At 39.5% G+C, this 4773-nt stretch overlaps 1 long non-coding RNA gene across 1 annotated transcript in view; it reads right to left on the bottom strand.

Moving 5' to 3' along the window:
* LOC111813920 overlaps positions 1 to 4773 on the bottom strand; it is a 16517-nt gene that overhangs the window by 1906 nt on the left and 9838 nt on the right. The window lies entirely within an intron of this gene.

Genomic DNA, 4773 nt, shown 5'->3' with positions numbered 1-4773 from the left:
AATCCCAAAGGAGATTTGCTTATTTTTGAAGGATACATGCTGGGGCCGGGGAGATAGCTCAGTACAATAATTGCTTGCCTGGCAAGCTCAAGGGCCTGAGTTCAATCCCTGGTTCCGCAAAAAAAAAAAAAAAAAAAAAGATACATGCTTACTTTATTACAAAGCCAATCTTCAAACTTAGGTCTGGGATTGCTATAATGCATTGCAATGTGCTTTCCTTGAATCACCAACTTTTTCTGTAAGAAAAGAAGTAATTAGTTATTCCCATTGTGAGGAACATGTGTCCATTTTCCCAGGGCAGAGCACACTTCGGAAAAATCAGTGCTCTGGAATTAATGGACAACATACGGGGAGGACCAACCACCGCCACCTATACTCTGCCCATCCAATCCTTCAGATAGGCAGTAAGAGAATGGGATGCGGAGTAAAGGTAAACGGAATCAGGGAGTGCTGAGAAAGCTGCCAAACACTATACGCTGACATGCACCAGGCCGTGTCTCCAGCAGAGACAGAAGTTCTAACATTCAGCATTGACAGGCTGCCTGTGAGTGACAGTCTATTTCAAAAGCAGAAGACAGACCTCTCCCAGTCTTGAGTCTGTCTCCTGTGTTAGCCCTTAGCATGGTGTCCTTGGGCTTTGCTTCACTTTTTCCCAGTCCCTCAGCCTTATGCAAAGTAAAAGCCTTTATATTTCCCCTTCCCCTAAAAACTGTTTCAGGATGTAGCCTTTGAGAGGACAAGGGGAAGGGAACACACTTTTAAAGGGAATCTGATTATAACTCTTTCTTAGGAAGTCTGTTCTGAATGCCACCAACTCTAAAATAGCTAAATGAGATTTTTTCCTGTCAACTGCAACCATGTCATGTCCTAGGTGTTTTTTATTGGAACTGATGGTACTTGCTTCAGGATTAATAACCAGGAGGCCAATGAAGTTTCTTCAGGGGGGTAGGAAAAGTTCATAAACTGTACACTACTTCATCCTTAAAGTCAACCAAATGACTAAAAGGAACTCAACTTTAAAAGGTCAAAACTCCAAGCTGAATCAGTCTAGCTAAGAGTATACCTAGCACCTGCCCCCAAAGAGCCTTCATTTAATAGGAGCATCTTTTTTTTGGAGGGGACGACGGGAGTAGTGGTGGTCTGGCACTACCAGAACAGATTAAGGAGCAGTAGCAGGTTAGACATACAGCTTTCTTTTTTGCAGTACTGGGGATCAAACTCAGTACCTTGCACTTGCCAGGCAAGTGCTTATGCCACTGAGCTATCTCCCAGCCCCAATTATCCAGATTTCTAAAACTAACCTAATTCCTCTAAACATGTTATCAATTAAATCAAGTAATTTGGCTCATAAAAACTCTGGAATATTTAAAGCATATTCATACTGTGAATTTTGTCTCTGTAATATCTAAAGGCAAGTCTGCATGCCTGGCCAAGAGGGAAAGTACTGAAGGGCCATCCAATACTGTGATGTATAGAAGCAAATATAAGCTGGGAGATATGTCAACAAATCACCCTGCTAAGAGGGATGTGTGTTGAGGGAGATTCCAAACTACCTCTGAGTTCCTAATCCTATTGGCCTTTATTTCTGGAGTGAATTTGAACTATAATCAAGTATTACACATTAATATAGCTTTGTATACATTAAAATTGTGGCGATTTTTAAATGTCTTACAGACTTTAATTCCTTAGGAGTTTTAAACTCCCAGGTTAGTCATTCTGAAACATCCACTGCATCAAAATGATGCCATCAAGAAAAGGGACTCACGTAAAGCTTGTGTATGTTCTAGATTTACTAGGATGTTATCTGTGGTATGAAATGAAGATCCACTTCTACAAGATTAGGGTGTGACTTCTGAGTTAAGAAACTGACAGTTTTAAACATCAGTCTTACAAGAAATACCCCCTTATTAGTGAGTCTTATTACAAATAGTGATATTACTAATCAAAGAATTCTTATTCATGGGCAATTCAATCATAAAACATTGTAGAAAAGTCATGAGTCTAATAAACTTCCCAAATGCTCTTAAAGGCATTCAGTATTGTACTTTGAAATTCTTGCAAAAAAATTTTATTTAAGTGTCAAGCATTAAACATTATCTTGACAAACTGAAGAATACTTCAGTTAACATATCTAAGAACCATTTGAACACACTCCATTAAATATTCTCAGGGAGCTTAGCATGTTAACGCCACTTTAATTACATTATATAGTAGGACATAGCTCCAAGAGTAACCTCATCAGACTGTTCATAAATCCCACTATGTCCTTAAATAGTTCCTGAAGACCACCTGAACAGTTATGCCTCCAAGAGGCCTGTGGTCCTTAGGCAGGTATAAGAAATTAATTATGATACTGTTTGTCACAGAGTTCCATTGTATTCTCTTCATGGTTAAACAGAGAGTTTGATAATATTAAGATTACTCTCAATGGATAATAAATAGGAATATAATCCGGTAGGGCAAAAGAGAAGACTAAGATATTTTGGTAATTACCAGACAGGTATTCAGTAATTAGAGGTCTGCCAGGTAGTCATGCTTACAGCAGAACAAGTTCTTCAATGCAGTATTTTATACTATATTTATCCTAACAATGTCAATTTTAATATATACAAAGCTTTTTTTTTTTTTTTTTTTTTAAAGTCACTCCTTTGGAACAAACCACTCCTTCAACCTTTTTTTTTTTTTTTTTAATTGTACAGACTTGTTCCATTTTCATGAATATCTAGACTTGGTGAGTGAAGCAACCTGATTGGCTTCCATCCAGCTGGTAGCATCTTGCAAGTGATAAAACTCCACGAAGGCGAAACCACGGCTTACACCTAGAGACAGCATTCAGATATAGACGGGATACTCGTGTTAGTCAGTTCCTTTATAACAGGTCAATCTCTCTCCCACTGCTTCAAAACTGCGTGACAAAGCCAATTGGGAAGCAGCTTTACAAATGTGACTTGACTTGGGGATCTTCTTGATACTTTGCCATGGCAAGGAACAGGCCGCCTCAACTAAATGCCACTCGATTTGATTCCACACTTAAAAGTAACCATGCAACAGACTATGAACAGTCAAATGATGAGTTTACAAATCATTACTTACCTAAAGGGAAAAAAAATCCTAAAACCAAAGTTTTTAGAAAGTTCCTCAGATGTTAATATCGTTTTCAATGTGTCACATTCCTTAGCCATGGCAAACCTTTCATTCTGAATTCATGTGCTTGAAGAATTGGGGGATTATCAGGATGTTCTTTAGGGACTGAGGTGGGAATGGGGAAGAGAACAAGAGCAGTAGGAACTAAGCAAGCTCTCACCTGTTTTCCTTTTCATCAGCCTCACATCTGCAGGCTGAGGACCTTCAAAGGATTCCATCATTTCTCGAATCTACACAGGGTTTTACAAATCTACAGTTAAAACTTAGGCACACACTATTTTATACTAAAGAAAGGTTCAAGTAACAGGGGAATACATTAACTTTTAGCCAAAATTGTAACTCTTATCATCAAAATGCAATTATCCTTAAAGGGATAAAGAAAAAAAGGAATACATCTCATAGAAATCAGTGTATTATAAAGTCTTCAATGTATTCATTTCCTGAAAGTTTCTCTCTGGCATAATTTGTTATAATACAGAGACTTCCTTATGGTACGTCATCCCTCAGGTTCCCCTTTTACTCTAATCTCACTGTCCTTCGATCTACAGGACACAGAAAATGTGACTGAAAAAAGGGGACATGTTACTGTCTTCTAGGGTACATTTAAGCAAGAATACATAGCCAGAAAGAGAGATACACACTCAAGGCAAACATCTGATATACACCAATGTAAAAAATAATTTTCTTTCTTTTTTTTTTTTTTTGCGGAACCGGGGATTGAACTCAGGCCCTTGCGCTTGAGCAAGTGCTTATTCTACTGAGCCATCTCCTTGGCCCCCAAAATAATTTTCTTATATTCATTCACATTGTAAGTTTCATAACATTCTTAGGCTCCTAATAAAAGTAAACATTAATTGGTCCTAGAAGACAATACTCTGGCTGGAAGATGTGTTCTAGATGGCCATACTAATTTCTTCATTGCAAAAGACAATGATCACAGCTGGCAAGATAGCTCAGCAGGTCAAACGTGCCTGCTTAGGCACACAGAGGGACCACAGTTTGGTTCCCGGCACCACATGCCACACCACCAGGACAGGCTGAGCTGGCTACAAAAAAAAAAAGGCAATGATCAATAATACATTTGTTGGGAGGGGCCGGGGAGATGGCTCAGTGGAATAAGCGTTTCCCTGGCAAGCGCAAGGGCCTGAGTTCAATCCCCAATTCCGCAAAAAACAAAAAAACCCAATATTTGTTGGGGTCAGGGACATAGCTTAGTAGAATAAGTGCTTGCCTGGCCTGAGTTCAATCCCCGGTTCCGCCAAAAAAAATAAAAAAATAAAAAAAAAATAATACATCTGTCTTTGGGCTGAGTGTAGTGGTGTAGGGCTGTGATCCCAGCACTTGAGAGGCTGAGATAGGAAGATCACTGCAAGTTTGAGGCCAGCCTGAGCTACACAGTCAATTCAAGACAAGCCTGAACTACGGGGCCGGGGAGATGGCTCAGTAGAATAAGTGCTTGCCTGGCAAGCACAATGGCCTGAGGGCGATCACTGGTTCCGCCAAAATAAATAATAAAAATAATAAATTAATAAATCAACCAGGGCTGGAGAATGTCTCAGTGGTCTAAAGCACCTACTTGAAACAAGCTTGGCAATGCACAGGGACCGTGGTTCAATCCCCCAGCACCAC

The sequence above is a fragment of the Octodon degus genome, unplaced genomic scaffold, assembly GCF_000260255.1.
Source record: "Octodon degus isolate 3935 unplaced genomic scaffold, OctDeg1.0 scaffold00008, whole genome shotgun sequence".
Classification (NCBI taxonomy): Eukaryota; Metazoa; Chordata; class Mammalia; order Rodentia; family Octodontidae; genus Octodon; species Octodon degus.
The sequence above is the reverse complement of the archived record's forward strand: the minus strand, read 5'-3'. Positions and strand labels throughout refer to the sequence as shown.